The sequence below is a fragment of the Pelobates fuscus genome, chromosome 4 (assembly GCF_036172605.1).
Source record: "Pelobates fuscus isolate aPelFus1 chromosome 4, aPelFus1.pri, whole genome shotgun sequence".
NCBI classification, from domain to species: Eukaryota; Metazoa; Chordata; class Amphibia; order Anura; family Pelobatidae; genus Pelobates; species Pelobates fuscus.
The window spans coordinates 80944402-80966598 of record NC_086320.1 but is presented as its reverse complement, the minus strand read 5'-3'; the positions used below and the strand labels follow the sequence as shown (position 1 = coordinate 80966598).

The 22197-nt window shown below is 41.3% G+C and overlaps 1 protein-coding gene across 1 annotated transcript in view; it reads right to left on the bottom strand.

The window, feature by feature from the left end:
- The window catches only part of NCOA2 (nuclear receptor coactivator 2), a 354595-nt gene that overhangs the window by 229514 nt on the left and 102884 nt on the right, over positions 1-22197 (bottom strand). Inside the window, exon 2 of the mRNA XM_063451336.1 lies at positions 2035-2107. The gene's annotated coding sequence lies outside the window, so the exon portion shown is untranslated. The remainder of the gene's footprint in view (positions 1-2034; positions 2108-22197) is intronic.

Genomic DNA, 22197 nt, shown 5'->3' with positions numbered 1-22197 from the left:
ACGTGTTGTTTCACAATCCGCCCCTCATGCAATAGGTGCCGCCAACTCATTGGACGTCAGCATTGCCTACAAGACCTCCCCACTCTGCAGAAGCCGATCACGTGACCGACGCACTACATTACCCATGGTGCTGTGCGGGTCACGTGACGTGCGATTTTTATAACTTTAATCTTATGAAGTTCTAAACCTCGTTTTTAAAAAATAACGATCGGATATGATTAAAACAAACGTTTTATTAAAGATACACTCCTTTGGTTTAAAATTTTAAACTCAATTTTAAATCTGTTTCTAAATGTACAGTGTATGATTCTGATTGGCCACCTAACTATGATGTCATTTTGGCGCCATTTTTTAAAGTACTAGTGTACCTATATAAACTATTCATGTGCCAGGATATATGTTATACCATTTTGATAAAGCCCCAGCGGTGAAACGCGTTATGGTTATTTTATATTGTGTTTTAAATAATAAATGACTTTTTGGTTAGATATATGCACCATTATCATTTTTTATACACAACTATAATTTTTACTATCTTTCCTGGCATTTTTATACTATATATCCTGAAGTGGGGATTATACCACTAACGCTATCCAAAAAGTGCAGTGAGACCTGCACTTCTTTTGTGAGTATATTTTATCTTATTTTATTCATCACCCAAAAATACCATCAGAGAGCACTATCTGCTGTTTTTATCTTCTTCTCCTGCAAGTTGGACCAAACCCCTGGAGGACAAGCACCAACACATCCTGCAAGCGGGGATTATTCCGCTATATGCCTACAAACCCAGAGCTGGCTATAGCTCAACTAAATGTGAGTGTAATACATAAGATTTAATACTACTACGTTTACTGTAATACACTCCGCACGATTGGTCCTCTCTTCTTGTGTCTTCCATATCACGAGACGGTGTGAACCATTACAACAAGAGAAGTCACCCCCACAGCGGAATTAGAGACTAAAACCATTTGACCTTCTGACACACATTGGAACTTATTTTTATTATTATTATTATTTTTATTGTTGTATAGTTTTTACTGGTTATTTTTTAACTTTGGCGCAACCTTTCTCTGTTTTCTACCAATTACAAGGGCTACCTTCTTTTTTAAAATCTTAATTTATATTAAAACGAACTTCAGGTAAAGGGAACAGGGAGATGAAGTGGTCACAGTGAGATGAAGTCGGCAGGGTGTCTATAGAGTCCCTTAAAGATATGCTATGGTTTTACGCTGTAGATCTGAGAATATTGAAACGAAATTAAGCCAAACTAAGTTGAAGAAGGAAATAAACACCTTTCCAGTACTTTTACAGCTTGGTTAGTTTGGTCTACAATTTGGATTTACAAAATTAGGAACTCATGCCTCTTATACCAAGGGCTAAAGACATCATCAAGAGTCAGTATACGTTATTTTCAAATGCAAGATAAAAACAGCAGTATGATCAGGATAAAAGGCTGTATGGAGACCTTTATATCCTTTTCTATCCTATTTGAAGAACAATGAGATGCTTACCTTAGCTTTTATCACTATCGATGACAGGTTCATTGCTTCATAAAGATCATTTCTAGTTTCTGCAATTAGAGTGACAGCTTGGAGGGCCATTATCACATAGCACCCAAAGGCTGCAGAAGGTGAGCAGTACACCGTTTTCTGCTCCTGGTACTCCTCTGTGCAGCAGAATGATTCAAGCTACACACCAGGTCAAAACTCTAACAGGTACCAGAGTATGTACTGTGGTGGAGATTTATCAAAGTGTTTGTTCTAAAAAATAAATTAAAAAGTGGTCTAATGTACTAATGGTAGTTCAATAACTAAAAAAACCCATTAGGCACATTCCATTGGTGACTCTTTATTTTTTTTTTCACCACTTATTATTATTATTTTATTATTTATATAGCGCCAGCAAATTCCATAGCGCTGTACAATGGTGTATCCACCAGCATTCACGTTTGTTCAAAATTATGGCTTTCCAACTTTTTAAATGTGCATAATAATAGATAAATATTTAATACAAAAAAAGTAAGCGTGTACTCACCCACTTCTACACTCAAAGTATGGCGCACTCCCTAGCACAGAACAGCAGTGTTGTCTTGGCAACGGGACGCTACCTGTGATAAACAAGTTAAAAACAATCTTATCAAATTCACAATAATAACCTCATATGGTTATGGGCAGATAATCTGCTCCTGCTTGCATTTGTATGATCTGGTAAGATATACAGTACAGGTGATACTGGAAAAATTAGAATATCGTGCAAAAGTTCATTTATTTCAGTGATGCAACGTAAAAGGGGGAACTAATATATTGATACCGGAGAAACTGACGGAAGCCAAGCACAGAGAGATGGACACAGGTTTCTTCAGGAAGGAAGAGATTCTTTATTGGATCACCGATCGGGACTCAGAGGGACTAGCGTCACCAAAATACAGCAAAGTCTGAGTACTGAATACATAGAGTACATTCCTTATATAGCACTGTAGCTCCTCCCACAATTAACTACACCCACACATACCCTTAACCTATTTAATGAATAGAGTCTAAACTCATCCATCCGGTCTAACCACGTGGCTCATCTGATACAAAGGAGAGGGACGCGTAATTCCAGTTCTTACATTCCTGCACCTGGTCAGTACAGTGATGACAGTATCTTAGCTACGTGTAATTAACTAACTGATACTACAAACACATATACATACATATGCCTTGTGGCAATCTTAGCCTGCTAAACTTGTATTTTACTGGAATTACATCACATTCCCCCCTTTGATGCCTCTGATATTTCACAATTACTTGAGGCATCACTTAACCTTGGTTTGCATATACCTCAGGTTACCATGAACCAGACCAGACTTATCTTATGATGTGAATCTTCAACATTCATCTTCTTGCATTGGTTCTCCCTGATCTAGAGCCTTATACTTATATATCGCCATTATCTGTGCAGCAGCCTTCCTCTCTGCTATACTTCCTATCAGGCTTTGCACAGACCTAACTACTAAGGGTATAAGACACGGTAGGAGTAGACACAACATTAAAATTAGTAGGACTCCACCTACCACTGCCTTAAGCCCTCCAAACCACTCATACCAGCTACCAAACCAACTACTTGGATTATACCCTTTCCATACCTGAGTAGGCACATGCGCTAGTTTAACCATATGGCTAGTAAGCTCAGCTATTGCTTGCCCTTCGTCATCTATTTGAAGACAGCAATTGCTTAGGTTAAACTTCCCACATACACCTCCCTCTACTGCCAAAAGGTAATCCAAGGCTAATCTATTTTGGTATACTGCTGTCCTCATCCTGGTGTTATGCTTCGCTAGAAGATTGAGCGCTTGTGATGTTTCATTAGTGATAATCTCAACCACCGCCTGTAACCTTATAATACGGTTGAGCATATAAATAGGGGTTCTATAACCAAAGGTACCATCCTCAGCCCACGTGGCTGGCCCATAGTAATCTATAATACGCTGGGGAGGCCATTCATCATCTTCCCAGGCGCCTATCTCTATGGGTCCCCTTTTCTTCCTATGATTCACATCATACACTTTAACACCTAAAGTCTCACCTGTTTCAATCGGTAACAAGAAGAAGGATGGTTTGAGCATACCCAACACACATGCCCCTTCCCAGTCCTGTGGCAGCTCCGAATAGGCTTTCTTACCACAGATCCAGTACAAATTTGCTGGGGCTCTCCAAATAGATGTGATGGATAGATCAAACCACACATCCTTTAAATTGGCATATCTAGCAAACGGGTTAGATGGTTCTGAGACATTTGAAGCCGACCACCAAGTTGTATTCTTTGTATCATCATCATAAGCTTTTTGCCCTAGACAAGTTAATTCTCCTACAGAAGTATTATACATTATTCCTTTCCTTGCTATGCAAACATAACCTATGATGGAGGTCTTTAATCTCCACTCAGATTTACCTCTAACACTCATATGATAATTGGCTTGTGTAGATATTAATTGGTCAACTGCCTCAGAACCGGACATTACCTCCTTTGCTTCCCAAGGCCATTGGTCTCCCATGTTAGTACCTCCACACACATAGCAGTTGGTAACATTAAGACTACCGGCAATACTTTCAGCTAAATCGATGAACAGGTTTTTAGCATTATGGGGGATCTTATTATCTATACTCATCTCTTCGTAAAAGGAATGGTATACTTGATGAGTCTGGGAGGATACCGTATCAGTCTCTATCCCTATAAATAATATTGTCCCAGGGTCTAAACCCGTCCCGTATATTTGAAACCCAAATAAATTACCATATTTATCTAAGAACTTGTCGGGGTTATTTATAAGAATATGGACTGGATTGCATTCCATAGACTTACAGTATGGATTGGTAGGCAACTTAGTAACAATCATGTCTTTGTCTACTGTCTGTCCCCAAGTCGCCCACCCCACACAAGACCAATATGGACAAAAGTTATAGTCTTTATTTGGGCATCTAGGACTCACATATTTATTTTTGCTACTGGGACAAATATATTTATCGTTAGACCCATACGTCCTCTCCCATCTAAGATCCCCACATACATTCCACGGCTTTCTACCACTCGATATCGCTTTACACGCATCAAATAGCAGAACACCCGAAGAATGTACGGATTCTAACACCGTTTTATTAATTAGGGTCCCCTGAGGATCTCCATTCCTGAGAGTCAACCAAATTGTACGAGGTTGATACTCCGGACTGAAGCACTTAGGTTCTCCTACTCCTAAATGGCACACACTATAATCTATTTTTAAGTATCTACATCTCGATACATCTCCTTTACACTCGTATTGTGAATGCCAAATTAGGGTTTGGGAAATATGGTTACCTGTTCTCGTAGTCTTAATGCATACCTCACAGCTAGGAGTGTCGGTACCTCTACCTTCCTGAATATAAAAACACATGTAAATAAACACAATCAAAAGCACATCTTTCGCCGTCATCCTCAGTCTTCGTCCGTGCGATGGAACCTCAGCTTCCAGGATGTGAGGGCTGCAGGGAATGGAGTTCTGCTCGTCTTCACAGGTGTCCCTTCGAGACTTTCCTGGCTTATACACTATGTGATGGTAAGCGGACAGGCTTTATTATGGCCTTCTCACTCACACCTGTAACAATAAAATTTGTAATCCACAATAATTCCTCGTTACTCCGACTGAGTAGTACGTTTTAACCGGATCTTGCAGGGATTCTCTGGATCTGCTGTAACTTGCCAAGAATCGACTGCTGCTGGTTTAACCCTGGAGTGATGTATCCACGGAGTCACTTCTGCTACTTTTATTGCTGTAGGGGTAGACAAAAGAACAACATAAGGACCTCTCCACTTGGGCCCTAACGGTACAGTATTCCACTCTTTAATCCACACTTGATCTCCTGGATGATAACTATGAACAGGGGGATAAATATTCACAGGTAATCTATCTTGTACCCATTTCTGTACCTCCTCCATAGTCTTACCCAACTCTACAACCTGCTGCCGGGTAATTCCTTCTCCCAACTGACTCAAGTCCCCCCTTAAGTTACCAAGTACGGGAGGTGGTCGCCCATACATGATTTCAAAAGGAGAGAGGCCCATCCTTCTGGTAGGGGTACTGCGGATTCGCAATAAGGCTATAGGTAAGAGAACGTTCCACTTAAGTTGGGTTTCCTGACACATTTTAGCCAACTGGTTCTTTATAGTTCTATTCATTCTCTCTACCTTACCAGAACTCTGGGGTCTATATGCAGTATGAAGCCTCCACTTTATACCAAGCATATGAGTCAGTTGTTGTAGGCACTGGTGAACAAAAGCTGGACCATTGTCCGATCCTATAGAACAGGGTAGTCCATATCGGGGTATTATTTCTCGTAGCAGGAATCTCACAACTTCTCCTGCTTTCTCTGTACGAGTAGGACATGCTTCTACCCAGCCTGAATAGGTGCACACAATTACCAGCAGGTAACGATGTCCACCCGACTTAGGCATCACTGTAAAGTCTATTTGTAGATCGGACATGGGGAGTCCCCCCATAAACTGGACTCCTGGTGGCTTTACTGGTCCTTGTCTTGCATTATTTTTAGCACACGTTACACATCTACGTACAATGGCCTGAGTCAAGTTGGACAATCTTGGTATGTAGAAATGTTTTCTAAGAGATTCTTCAGTACTGTCTCTCCCAGAATGTGTCCCGTTATGATAATTTTGGACAATTTCTACCGCTAGCGATGCTGGTATAACTATTCTTCCATCTTCTAGCTGATACCACTTGTTCTCCAAATACTTTCCCGGTTCAGTCTTTAACCACTCCTCTTCTTGAGCTGTATAAACTGGAGTCCATTGGGACAGTGGAGTTGGTATAAGAGCAGCTATATGCCCCACATACTCCTGTCTTCCTGATTCAGCAGCACGCTTAGCTGCACTATCTGCCATCCGATTTCCCTTGGTTACATCACCATCACCTCTCAGATGTGCTCGACAATGAATAATACCGACTTCTTTCGGCTCCCACACTGCTTCCAATAGTTGTAGGATTTCAGCTGCGTACTTGATTTCTTTGCCCTCTGAATTCAGTAGTCCTCTTTCTTTATACAAAGCTCCGTGGGCATGAGTGGTTAAAAACGCATACTTAGAGTCCGTATAGATATTCACTCTTAAACCTTCAGCCAATTGTAACGCTCGTGTTAGTGCTATTAATTCTGCCTTTTGTGCTGATGTTCCTTTTGCCAATGGCCGAGCTTCTATCACCTTGTCTATGGTTGTTACTGCATATCCTGCATAGCGGATCCCTTCTTTCACATAACTACTGCCGTCTGTATAATATTGAACATCGGGGTTCTGGATGGAAAAATCACGAAGATCTGGTCTACTTGAGAATACTTCATCCATTACTTCCAGACAATCATGTTGACTTTCAGTAGGTTGTGGCAAAAGGGTAGCTGGATTTAAGGTGTTTACAGTCTCTAAATGCACTCTTGGGTTTTCACACAACATTGCTTGATACTTGGTCATACGGCTGTTACTAAACCAATGATTTCCTTTGTAATCCAACAACGTCTGTACTGCATGTGGGACTCGTACATAAAGTTCTTGACCCAGAGTGAGTTTATCGGCTTCAGCTACTAGCAGGGCGGCTGCAGCTACGGCTCTTAGACAAGGTGGAAGTCCGCTGGCCACTGCATCCAGTTGCTTAGACATGTAGGCAACAGGTCTTTGCCATGATCCCAAGTACTGTGTCAATACTCCCACAGCCATTCTTCTTTGCTCGTGTACATATAAGTAGAATGGTCGTGTGTGATCAGGTAGACCTAATGCTGGGGCACTCATCAAAGCCTTCTTCACATCTTCAAATGCCGTTTGCTGTTCTTGGGTCCATAGGAAGGGGTCGTGCTCTGTACCTTTGATAGCTGCGTACAGAGGTTTTGCCAGTATCGCATAGCTGGGAATCCATATCCTACAGAAGCCTGCTGCCCCCAAGAATTCTCGCACTTGTCTTCTATTCTTGGGTATTGGTATTTGGCAGACAGCCTCTTTTCTCTCTGGCCCCATAATTCTTTGACCTTCAGAGATATGGAATCCTAGATACTTGACAGTTGGCAAACACAACTGAGCCTTCTTTCTAGACACCTTGTATCCTGCCTTCCAGAGAATGTGTAGTAGATCGTGCGTTGCTTGCTGACAGATTTCTTTTGTAACTGCTGCTATCAACAAGTCATCTACATATTGTAACAATACACACTCTCCTGGGATGGACTCGAAATCCAATAGATCTTGACTTAGGGCTGAACCAAATAGGGTAGGTGAATTTTTAAACCCTTGGGGCAGTCTTGTCCAAGTCATTTGGCGTTTTGAGCCCATTACAGCGTTCTCCCATTGGAAAGCGAAAATACATTGACTTTCTGCGGCAATTCGGAGGCAAAAGAAGGCATCTTTGAGGTCTAAAACTGTGAAGTAAGTAGCCCCACCCGGAATTAAAGCAAGCAGGTTATATGGATTGGGTACAACTGGATGTATGCTAACAACCGCATCATTGACTGCTCTTAAGTCCTGCACAGGTCGATACTCATCTGTGCCGGGCTTTTGAACAGGCAGCAATGGGGTGTTCCAGGGGGAAGTACAGAATTTTAGGATACCATACCGTATGAACTTATCCAGATAGGATTGGATGTTCTTCTTAGCCTTCTGCGGAATGTGATATTGTCTTAGGCTCACTGGATAAACCCCATGTTTCAGTTCAATTTTTATTGGTGGAATATTGCGGGCCAGTCCTGGTGGGTTGTTCTCTGCCCAAACTCCTGGTATGTTAAATAATGTCTCATCACTCCTAGGGTTTTGGCTAGTCAACACTGTATAAAGTCGCCACTCTTCTTCCTTTGGTACGGATAAAGTCATAATACCTGAAGGTCCATTAAACTTTAAAGATGTTGTTCCATCTGGTAGGAACGTAATCTGCGCTTGTAATTTGGATAGCATATCACGTCCCAGCAATTGGACTGGACATTCAGGCATATAAAGGAATTGGTGTTTTACTACGTGGCCTCCCAATGTACAGAGTCGACTTTTAAGAACCGGTCTTTCAGCACTTCTTCCAGTTGCTCCTATCACAGTAATAGTCCTTCCAGATGGAGGAGCAACTAGATTAGTCACCACTGAATGTTCAGCACCAGTGTCGATCATGAACGCACTCCTTTTCCCCCCTATTGATACATCGACCATAGGCTCCGCTCGACCAAGGGGGATGGAGCCCGGTCGGTATCAATAGTCCTCCATGACCGTGTCAGCCAATCCTACAAAGTCCCTACCTTCTCTATCGTGAGACCTTTGCGCTGCTGGAATATACCTGTCTTCCCTAACACTTCCTCTGTTCCCATTACTCCCTCTATTACCATTACTCCCTCCGGGGCCTCCTCTACCTCTCGCTCTGCCTCTAAAGTTTCCGTAACCTGCCCTGGGGTGGTCTCTCTCGTACTGCTCTCTTTGTGGACACTCGTTCCTCCAATGCCCTTCTTCCTTGCAATACGCGCACTGATTCCTACTCAAAGGCTCCCTATTCCATCTACTATCGCCTCTATCTGGGCCCCGTTTATCTACGCCTGCGATTGCTACCGCTAGCATATCAGCCTTTCTACGCATCTTGCGCTCCTCCTCTTTCTTGCTTTCTGTTTCCCTATTCATATACACCTTATTAGCTACCTCCATTAGTTGGGTGATTGACATACCTGCAAACCCTTCTAGCTTTTGTAGCTTGCGCTTAATATCTCCGTAAGCTTGGCTGACAAAGGCGGAGTTCACCATTCGGGAATTGTCTGCGTCTTCCGGATTAAAGGGGGTGTACAAGCGGTACGCCTCCAATAATCGGTCATAAAAGACACTGGGCGCTTCATCGCTTTTCTGAATCACCTCAACTGTCTTTGACATATTAATAGCCTTCTTTCCTCCGGCTTTCATGCCAGCAATTATAGCGTCTCTATAGGCTCTGAGTTGAACCATATCAGCACCATTTACGTTCCAATCGGGATCAGTGTTGGGATAATGTGTTGCGGCCCATGCTGCTGGATTAGCTTGGTTCAAAGCACGGGCTCTATCCTCTAATGCTTTAATGGCTGCTTGATTTATTCTTGTCCTTTCCTCATTGTTAAATAAAGTCATTAATAACTGCTGGCAATCAGCCCATGTCGGATTATGTGTCTGTACTATTGAGGTGAACAGATCAGTCATGGCTTGTGGTTTCTCAGTATACGAGGAATTATGGGTCTTCCAGTTTAAAAGGTCGGTAGTGGTGAAAGGGACATATACGAAGACAGGGTCAGCGTGTGCCATTTGACCTGCGGCATCGATATAAGCTGACCCGGGATTTAAGCGAAGAGGCATCTGATAGTGCTTTAATTGTTGGGCACCAGTCAACTGTCGGGTTTGGATGGGGCTACGTAGGGAAGCGTCAGTCATGGGTTCCGGTCGGGGAGAGATAGGGTATGGGGATGTGGGAGGTTGGTTTTGGGAAAAGGTAGTGAATAGAACACTTCGGGCCGAGCTAGATGAAGCTTGACCGGAAGTCTGAAGTGGCGCCAAATCAGGATATCCATTTTTAATGGAGGTTGGTCTATCTGGTTCCGGAAGGGGGGATTTAGTACGAGGGGGGGTGGATCCTGCACTGGAGGAGGAAGCGGAAGTGGATGAGGGTAATGAGGGAAGGGTTACAGGACTTCCTGTATTTGCGTCACTTCCTCTTACCGGAAAGTAAGGGGGCGGCAAAGGGATCTCGGACTCAGGGGGCGTGTCCAAAATGGGCCTAACACCAGCCCTAGTGGACGAACAAGTCCTAGCTACCATGAGGCGACACTGTTCCTCGTGGCATGTCCGGAGCCATTTTGGCGAGTCATTTACGGCCTGTCTCCAACAATCAATATAAGGAAACTGGCCGTAAAGTTCAGGCCTACCTGATACAGCCACGTGTAAGCGCTAAGCGCCAAAGTAGGCCACTCCCTAGTGCACAAAGTGACCAAACGTACAGGGGACATCTTAACCCCAAAATCACAAACTTTGAATCCCTTTTTAAAATTCTTAACCATACATCCTAAGGGATCCGGAATCGTTGACTGCGACGCACCCATATTTAACAGTGGAACGTTGTCGACAACGATTACTATACACGCGTACTATTCAACAGTCACACCCGTTTCCTCTGGCAACAGCACCACGTGGTACGGTTATCAAGTGAAACGTACACCATAACAATAAACACTCAGGGAATTCCCGTACACACACAGCTGCTACACCAGTCACTATATAATCAATATTATGCCCTTTGGCGTAACTACACAGTCACCCACGCTATAATTCTCTATATACGAATTACCCGTCTATAACACACCCAGTAACATCGTCTTTTACAAATAGCGGTTACAGTACGGTTAGCATAGGTCAAAGCACAAGTTAAGGTCACAATACAATTATTAGTGGTTATGGTGTTAAAACATGCAATGGACGACAATGATTAGTACTTATTATACAATGTCAGTAAATATACAGGGTTATGGTACCGTGCACTATAATACAGCAACACACTATTAACACTCTCGCTAGACGGCTGAGCTCGCGCTATCTAACAAGATATACACTTTACTAAACAATCGTTAACACATTTACAATTCCCAACTAAACTATTGGCCAGTACCTTGAATGGACTACCTAAAACTATATACACCCGTTTTGGTTAGCCACACTGCCCAATCACCACATATACATAGCGAGCTAGAGAACCGAATTTACACAGGCGCCTCTTAGTCGCACTATACAACGAGCTAGAGATCCGAATTTACACAGGCGCCTCTTAGTCGTACTATCAAAAGTCTAGTGGGTTCCAAATTTACACGCCTTCCCACTTAGCCCAGATAGGATGAGAACTAGCGAACCGAATTTACACAGGCGCCGCTTAGTCTCCCGGTCCCTCCGACCTAGCGAACGTAATATACACCCTAGAACGCTAGTCTAGACAAGACACCGGTGTCCGGCTAGGGCTATTTACACCAGGACCCCGCCTGACTAACCAAATCAAACGGTCTGACTAAAGAGCGTTCGATCGAGCGGTGCGCCTTCGCTCCTTCCCTCCGACAGAGGGGGCAGATACAGATTCAAAAACCCCTTTGGGCCTACCGCACAATCGGTATACCCCTAGCGGGTCCTGCCGTCTAAAACAGCAGTTATCTTACCTCCTCGTTCCTGAACCTGAGTTCACACTCATCGACGGGGACACCCCAGCACTTCTCACGTAGAGGCCGATGATCTCCTGGACAACAGACCAGTGGCGCCGAGACGAAGGGAGGTCCACGCAGAAGTTCAGGGGTGCAGCCGTAGAGAACGTGGGCAAAGATAGACCGTCTCACGCCTCTGCCTCTCAGCTACCGTTGAACGATGAGCTTCCCGGCCAATGCACCAAATGATACCGGAGAAACTGACGGAAGCCAAGCACAGAGAGATGGACACAGGTTTCTTCAGGAAGGAAGAGATTCTTTATTGGATCACCGATCGGGACTCAGAGGGACTAGCGTCACCAAAATACAGCAAAGTCTGAGTACTGAATACATAGAGTACATTCCTTATATAGCACTGTAGCTCCTCCCACAATTAACTACACCCACACATACCCTTAACCTATTTAATGAATAGAGTCTAAACTCATCCATCCGGTCTAACCACGTGGCTCATCTGATACAAAGGAGAGGGACGCGTAATTCCAGTTCTTACATTCCTGCACCTGGTCAGTACAGTGATGACAGTATCTTAGCTACGTGTAATTAACTAACTGATACTACAAACACATATACATACATATGCCTTGTGGCAATCTTAGCCTGCTAAACTTGTATTTTACTGGAATTACATCACAATATGAGATAGACGCATTACATGCAAAGCAAGATAGTACAAGCCGTGATTTGTCATAAGTGCGATGATTATGGCTTACAGCTCATGAAAACCCCAAATCCACAATCTCAGTAAATTAGAATATTACATGCAATCAATAAAACAAGGAGAGTACATTGAACAATATCGGACCTCTGAAAAGTATAAGCATGCATATGGACTCAGTACTTGGTTTGGGCCCCTTTTGCAGCAATTACTGCCTCAATGTGGCGTGGCATGGAAGCTATCAGCCTGTGGCACTGCTGAGGTGTTATGAAAGACCAGGATGCTTCAATAGCGGCCTTCAGCTCTTCTGCATTGTTCGGTCTTATGTCTCTCATCTTTCTCTTGGCAAGTTCAGGCGAGTTTGCTAGCCAATCAAGCACAGTAATCCCACTGTCATTGAACCAGGCTTTGGTGCTTTAGGCAGTGTGGGCAGGTGCCAAGTCTTGCTGGAAAATGAAGTCAGCATCCCCATAAGGCTCGTTTGCGGAAGGAAGCATGAAGCGCTCTAAAATCTCCTGGTAGACGGCTTCGTTGACCCTGGACTTAATGAAGCACAGTGGACCAACACCAGCAGATGACATGGCTCCCCAAATCAACACAGACTGTGGAAACTTCACACTGGACTTCAAGCATCTTGCAGTGTGTGCCTCTCCATTCTTCCTCCAGACTCTGGGTCCTTGGTTTCCAAATGAGATGCAAAAGTTGCTCTCATCAGAAAAGAGGACTTTGGACCACTGATCAACAGACCAGGTCTTTTTTTCTTTAGCCCAGGTAAGACGCTTCTGGCGTTGTTTGTTGTTCAGGAGCGGCTTGACAAGAGGAATACGACGTCTGAAGCCCATGTCCAGGATCCGTCTGTGTGTGCTGGCTCTTGATGCACTGACTCCAGCCTCAGTCCACGCCTTGTGAAAGTCCCCAACACTTTTGAATAGCCTTTTCCTCTCCAGGCTGTGGTCATCCCTGCTGCTTGTGCACCTTTTTCTTCCACACTTTTCCCTTCCACATAACTTTATATTAATGTGCTTTGATACAGCACTTTGGGAGCATCCAACTTCCTTTGCAATTACCTTTTGAGGCTTTCCCTCCTTATAGAAGGTGTCAATTATGGTTTTCTGCACAACTGTCAGTTCAGCAGTCTTCCCCATGACTGTGATTGCCACTGAACCAGACTGAGAGACCATTTAAAGGCTCAGAAACCCTTTGCAGGTGTTATGGCTTACTTAGCCGATCAGAGTGGGACATTGTGAGCCTAGAATATTGCACCTTTTCACAATATTCTAATTTACTGAGATTGTGGATTTGGGGTTTTCATGAGCTGTAAGCCATAATCTTCGCACTTATGACAAATCACGGCTTGAACTATCTTGCTTTGCATGTAATGCGCCTATCTCATATATTAGTTTCCCCTTTTACGTTGCATTGCTGAAATAAATGAACTTTTGCACGATATTCAAATTTATCGAGTATCACCTGTATATATACACACAACACACACTCACAAAAATAATGTAAATAGAATATAGGTTATGCTTTTTTTCTAGATGGAGTGGAACAAAACGAGATAGGATTATTTAATTTGCATTAATAAGTTATACACATTCATTATGGAATCAGAGGACTAAATGGTGCAGACAAAACTGTAATTGTGATGTCATTGATCATACATTCTGTAGTATAAGGCAATCTATTATTTGTTCAGGTATGTAGCAAAAAACACATTCAGCGTTTCAAACTCTGACTTTATAACTATTGAAATGAAAGCGGCCCTTGATATTCCAATGCAATCAAAAGATACCATAACACAAGTAGGGACTACTTTAAAGGCAGAACTCCAACGTGAACTTTTGTCCAATACCAGCAGCTGCCACGAGGGGGATTTGCTCATGGTCTCTCTCATCGTAAGACTTCATCTATGGAAACTCCCTCGGTCTCACAGGCCCCTCCATAGATCTCAGTATTGAATTCTCTTGCATGATCTAGATTCTAGAGTGTAGCACAGATGCGGCTTCAGGCAAATGAAGGCAAGTAAAACCTAGCTTCCACTGCCTCCCACGGCCATGTGACCAAAATATGCAAAGACCCCGTGAAAGCGACAGTGCTGCTTTAAGTTATTTCTCACTCATTTCCAAAGCCACTAGTATAACTAATTGATTTAAGGGGCAAAAATAAAAACATATGGGTGCTCTAAGCCTCTAATAGGCTCCATAAATACATGTTATAATGCGTCCTGCAAGTACAGTCAATAGGTCATGCGATGTAATCAAATTAGGCTTTAAACCCGGGCCCAGTCATCCTGTGTTGTTTCTACTGTGTCCATTTTAATTTGAACACCAGGAATACAAAGCGAATTTCAAACTGTAGACTAAAATAGCTGAATAGGAAGTATAGTTAAATTTGAATTTTTTTCTAATTCAGAAATGTTGACCTTAAATTTCAAATTCACTTTGAATTCCTGATAAATTTAATTTTAGGTATAAATAACTTTGTTGCTGAATTGCCGAAGTGCTTTGGATTTCTCGAAAGTGGAATTTTTGAAGTGGCGAGTAGATTTTAGGAGTGACTGGTAGCTCAGGACACATACATACATATTTGTACACGCATGTATAGAAATATATATATACATTTGTATAAAGGGGAAATTACCTCTTTAAATGAGAATTATGTGCTTGTCTAAAATGTATGTCTGGATATGAAACATTACACACACATGCACAAACAATTCTTTTAACAACTCAAGAGGAAAATAATAAAATATTATGGCAATAAGCTCTTCACAACTATACTAATTTATCTTGATTCAAGAGCTCCTTGTGTGTAAAAGCATTTCCTGTCAAACCTGGAAGCAATTACTTGTAATAGGATAATCCCTCATCTGTCACTTATGAATAGTAAATTCACAGAGATAACATGTGGCAACACTATGGTCCAACATACAATAACTAGAACATTGTTACAGGCACACACTGGCAGTGTATGCAGTCTTTTATACATACTTAAAATAACACACACTAACATGGCATTTACTCACTCAATGTTTACATAACAAAATTAGCCTGTAGATCACGGCTTGGCATACTTCCATAAAATAATTAATTGGGGATACTTACACAATACTCTATGCACTATAACAACATCAGTGTTTAGAAGATGGATGCACACATTGCCCAATACAGGCGCTCTCCCTTCCCGTGTCTCTATCAGTCTCTATGTGGCTCACGGCGACAACGACACACTAGGTTCAAAATGCTTCTCTATGAGAAGTTTGGATATTTTTTTTACAGCATCACTGATTTGTGTTTTGTTTTTTTCAATTTTGTGAATTGAGGTTTTGTATTTTTTTTTCCCAAGAGTTGCGTCCCATATTATGGATTTCAATTTGCCCCATTTAAGGTTGAAGATAAGAAGATTTACAAGAAAAACGACTTCAGATGGTAAGTATAATTTCTTTCTTTCTACAGGTATTAGTTTAATGCCCCCTCACTATTATTAGAGTGAGAGGGGGTAGGTCGTAATTTAATTAAACAGGGCCAGGGGCCTGGAAGGGACTATGCACTAATTAGGGATGTGGACAATGGCATGTTTACCTCTCCCGTGTATAATTATTTAGAGCCTCCACCTGCCACCCATGGGTGGTGGCCAAGGTGGGGATATTTGATCACCCTCTCTTATATTATTATTAGAGCTCCACTTGCGAGAAAATGGGTGGGGACTGGGGAGAGGACATTTGATCTTCAATTGGTATAACATGAGTAGCTCCCACCTGCAGGGGGATGGACAGTGATCTATTCACCCCCAGTTATTTAAAATCCCCCACCCAATGTCAAGGAAATACGGTACATCCACTGTTTTTTTCTTTTCATAAGTAACAAAACATAATTAAAAAGAAAAAAAAAACGAAGAAAAATCCTGTAACAAAAAGGAGCCAATGTTTACATCCAGGCCCCTTAGATAGATAATGTTCAGTTGGTGTAGGCATTATCGCTTCGGTAATGTCTGCAATAATATGTCACATCATGAGTAGTTATATCTGGTTAGAGTTTGTTGTTTAGTAACGTGTGAATAGGTAAGATTGAGTGTCTGTCAATATGCTAAATTACTAAGTACTAATTTATTTTTGTTAAAACTTGGAATCGGGTTTGAAGCATCTGGGCCTGAAGTCCAAACATATAACTATTACAACAAGCTGCAGTGGTTGTGGTGCTTAGGATGTTATTTTTTTATGTATTTATTTAATCACAACACATTGCATATTTAGAGTCCCTTCTAAACCAAACAATTTGTAATAGAGATGGGGGGAAAGCTCTATCCTTATACGACAGTTCCAGCTTCTGCTGCTGTGAAAAATGTTTTATGCTCATAGACAACTGAATTCCTGGATAGATATAATGGAATCTCTAGTTTTTAATCTCAGGCGTAACGCAGCCCCGGCAGGATGATGTTAGCTACCTGGGTGGACAAGATCTGCAGTAATTATGGGGGAAGGGGAGGGAGGTTGAAATTTATGTTGATTTGTCATATGTGCTGCAATGCTAATAGCTTCCATCAGACCACGCGCAAATTAGTAATTGAGGGAACAGAGACAGAATAAAACTGTGAGTGGAATGAATCACAAGGTAGCAAGCAGCACAGGTGTCCAGTTACACCCACCTCTCATACATTCAGCTCATTAACCGAAAACACAACCCGTTAACCTTTTGGGTGCCAGAGAGCCGAGAAGGTAAAGGGGGAGTGTACTATGATTTAGAAAACAATTATGTGAAACTAGGTGGAGTCCATTTAACCCAATTTATTACAGTGTGAATTCCTATTTTTTTTTTGTAAACAGTATCAATACCTAGCAAGACAAAACATCACACTTTTCCATGAATTGTCATTCATGAACACTGATAGAAAATAATACAGTCATCTGTCACCAGAAAATTAATTCACAAATACATTCATCTATATATTGTGCTAGCAAAATCGCAATAAATCATAAAAAAAAAAAAAAAAAAAGACTTTTTTGCCTAACGGATAAGTTGATGGAAACTTATGTAATCTTTCTGTCGTACCTCTCACCTATTGCAAATTCATTGAGCATGATCATTATCAGCTATGGAAGATCCAGGCGTCTTCACGGTTTTGTTACTAGTGAATTGGAACCTGCAGATAGAATCACCAGGAGCTTAGAGTGCACCTGTCATAGTACATAAAAGCAAATGAAATTCCACTTATACATGTAAATTTAATGACAGATAAGTTTAATGACATATTTAAATTGCATTTTTATTTTAGAAACCAAGGGGGGCACAGTTATATAAAATAAAAAACATATTTAACATTTTATTTTTATATTTGATTTATTTTTCTTTTTATTATGAGGTTTCTCTAACCCATGAGTCGTCAACCTGGTCCCTACCGCTCACTAGTGGGCGTTTCAGGATTCCAGGTGGGCGGTAGGTATTTCCTGATTTTGAGAGATTGGGTGGGCGGGCGGGTGCGAGCCGGCGGTAGCCCTGCGACCGTCACCATTTGCGGCCCCGGCCCGCACGGCAAACTGCCGGGGCCGCCGTCCAAGGGGTCCATCGGGTGGCCCATGCTGTCAGGGCCACCCGATGGATGTGGATTGTAAGGGGGCCCTTTCAGCGCTGGGCGCTTTAACAGCGCGACCGGGCCCCCTGTGATTACATCACAGAGCTGGGAGGAAGTGATGGAGTCAGAGTGGGAACTCCCATCCACCTGAGCCACCACTGGACCCCAGGGAAAGGGACCCTCCATCACCTAAAAGGTAGGAAACAGGAGGGAGACTAAAATATTTTGTGTGTGTTTGTTTGTGTGTATGTGTCTTTGTATGTATGTCTTGTGTGTGTCTTTGTATGTATGTCTTGTGTGTGTCTGTCTGTATGTGTCTGTATGTGTGTGTATGTGTCTTTGTATGTATGTGTGTGTGTGTCTGTTTGTCTATATATGTGTGTATGTATGTGTGTCTTGTCTTTGTATGTATGTGTGTCTTATGTATGTGTGTATGTATGTGTGTATTGTGTATGTCTTATGTGTGTGTCTTTGTATGTGTGTGTCTGTATGTGTGTGTCTGTGTGTCTGTATGTGTGCATGTCTCTGTGTGTGTGTGCCTGTCTGTTTGTATGTATGTGTCTTGTGTGTGTGTGTGTGTATGTGTGTGTGTCTGTATGTATGTATGTGTGCCTGTCTGTTATAGTGGGCTATAGTAAGTAATAGTAAGTGGGCTACCTGGCTCAGCCTTCCTACTGGGCATTGCTATAAGGAAGGTTAAAAAATAGAAAAAAAGGGGAAAAAAGTGGGGAGGGGAATTGAGGAGGGAGAGGAGGGGAGCTGACGCACAGTTGAGAAATCATATTATGCGCAAACAGAGAAGTCGTCTGAATATCACCGAAAGAGGAGACCTTAGTTTGTTCCTTAGGAAAATCGAACCAGATATCAAATATTTAGTCTCGCAGCATCAGCCTCAAAGATCTCATTAATCACTAGTAAAGGTAATTTCAATTTACTTTATTGTTTTCTCATTAAACTTTATAAAGTTAAAAACATTATAAACATGCATTAAGTTTAAATAAAAAGATAAATGTACGTACATTTATTTTTTTAAAAACACCCTCCTTTCTAAAAAATATTCTGCACTTGTGTGAAAACTGGTGGGCGGTAAGGACATTTTTCCATCAAGAAAGATGCATTAGTGGGCGGCAGGTAAAAAAAGGTTGACTACCACTGCTCTAACCAAATAAGTATTTCCAAAAGGCTTGCATTTGAGGAGTAACAAAATAACCGTTTTGGCGCGGGGCTCAGATCTAGAAGTTATGAAAATAGAAAAAAACTTTGTTATGAAAATAAAACTTCACTTTTATTTATCAACGTTTCATTTTTTCAATTAAAACTTTCATCCGTTATATATTAGTAAAGTAAATAAAATAGATCATTAGATAAATCACTTTTTATGAAGTCTGCTTTGTCTTTTTAGCACTAAATTCTTTAACCCCTAACATTTTAATACTGCAAGCTGGAAGCTGCAAAAGCATGGGATAATGAATATCTGTCAGTGCATTTCCACGATCTCCAAATCCAGAGAATAATAAGGTTTTGTAAAGTTTCTGGATTGGCTCTGGCAAAATGCTGCTGTCATTTTTATGCTCCTGTTGACATCACCAACATTATACGTCAGTGACTGTATACACCAAATATCATCAAATAGGAAGAATGCTGGGCAGACAGAATTACCCAGCTAATTTCTATTGCTCAGGGTACAACAGCATACAAAACTTCATGTCCATTCTTTTCCAGTGAATTCTGATCAACTCTACGAATCCCAGAATGACTTGTTCCTCTGAGAACATAAGCATACGTTCTATGCTTCTAGGTCTCTAGAGGTGTTCAGTTTATAATAGATATATACCATGGCACTTATGGTTAAATTACATATATGCTGGCAGTCAATGTGCTTAATATTTAGCATGTGTGTTATGTCCTACATAATCTGTTTGTCCCTAATTCTCCAAAAGAATGTGGATTTCAGATCCTTGGGAAAGATTACTAAACGGACATTATGGGACAGAAAAAATATAAGTTTAATGCATGAACTCACATTTTGTGTTTAACCTATATTGGTGAGTACAGTTTTGAAGTATATCTAACTTGATTAATTGTATTGTATAACTATTGTAAAATTCTGTTTAGTATTATAATCATTTCAGAATAATAATATTTTGATATCATGTGTAACTACTGCCTTTAACAGAAGCCGTTTAAGCCTACCTGAAAGATAAACGGTATAACTTAGTAAGATAATCAGCCACGCTTCACAGAGTAAATCTGGATGATTATTGTATTTAACTGACGCAGAGGTCATCAATAACAGGGGGAGCCTGATCTTTAATGTGAGTTGAAATTTATTCCCCTGACTTATCACTCCCACGGCCAAAGAAAAATTCAGGGTACAACCGTAAAACATGTCCACCAGGACAGATTGCTGGAGTAGTGTCTAGCAATGGGTCTGGATGACTGAATATGTAACGGTTCTATCTGTACTCTCTGTTATGTCTGCTGTAAATTAATAGCTACTGGCTCACAAAGAGCATTCGGTAATTTAAGGTAAATAACTAGGCCTTAATGGGTCTAAGGAGTTGATCTAGAACTTAAATTGATTCAATACTTTCCTACGGGGAGGTCTAATGCACGTTCGAGGGGGAGGAGGGTTAACCAAGAACCAAGGGACATCGGCCTGGGATAAGGTAAATAAATGAATGGTGTTTAACGCTCTATACACCCAGGCAGGGGGCACAAGGGAGGGGGTGGGCAGCGGGAGTGACAGTGCCAGGAATACAGCTTTGAATTTCTGGCACTATAGTATCTCTTTCACTCCACATGTGGTACTAGGTGTATAAATCTTGGACACTATACCGCAATATATAAAAACAAGAGAACTTTCAAGTTGGCTCTTCACATGACAATACACAAATTCTGCTCACTCCAGTCCTTAAAACCACAAACTAGATCAGTGGATGAGTTCAGCTATAATATCAACACCACCAATAAATTTCAAAATGGCTCCCACCATATTGGACTCTTACCATGCATGTGAGCAAGGGTTTGATGTCATTGCACATACTGTAGCTCTAGTGGCCAGTTTAGTAAAATGATAATTGACTGTTGAACAGATGAACTAAATAGTAGCAATGTTGCTTTATCTATTTGGCTCAGGAGAGGAGACAATCCACTTTAAGAATGTTCATTGCAGATTTTTTAAGTTCTAATATGGCTGCCCCCTAAACACTTTAAACCTTGGGGGGTACACTCTACATGGTCAGCAAGCAGTTATGACAGCAAAGTGGTGGAAACTGGAGAATAAAAAAAAAACATAAGCATGGGATTAACATGACAAATATGAATTTGTTGCCAATTTAGCTAGCACAATATAGACACAATATTTTTTTCTTCATGAAGTGACACCTGTCAAGTGTACTTTATTTAGAGGAGAGTGTTTAAATTTTTACCACAGCTTATTGTAGCAGCATAGCATAAATTCATAAATAGCTACATGGTATGGGTGAGTACTGAACACACAGGGTTATTCACAAATGTTGGGAATCTAAAATGAATTCCAAACTTTTGTCCAAAATAACAGAACTGAAAACCTAGCAATTTTGGAATTCACTTTTAATTCACTTTGAATTCCCAGCAATTCAAACATGCAGTCCATAACCTTGTCAATCCTGTACAAATGTCTGGGATAGTCAATCCTGTACAGATAAATAAATACAGATTTTTTTTTTAGTTAAGACTAAACAAGTAAATGAATAAATAAAGTATATCGCACACTATCAGACAGCACCCAATAGTTGTTACATGGGGCAATTAAGAAGGTAGGTATTACAGAGAAGAATAGACAGTCTATATGGCACATATTCAGGTTTCTGACTCATGTTTTACATTATGCAACCTCTTCCTGCTCTGGGCAGTGGGAACTGGAGTACAAGGGTTGGAAAGCCCCTACTGTCTGGAACAGATTGAAGACAGTGTCTACCTAGGAAATGTTTGGAGTTCCATTTCCCTCAGCTATTTGTCAATGTACTTTCAACTTTCTAAATTTCTTGGTCCTTATCCAAGCGGCAGTCATAATCACAAACTCATCAGTTAAACACGATGAAGTATATCTCCTTCGTTAATGGAAAACATATAGCTCAACATCACTAGCAGGAAAGACATCTTACGTAGCATGAACATAGTAAGATGAGATAAATACAAAAATATATGCTTATTATGTGGAGAAACATCTGAACTTAACTTAAACGTTCTAGA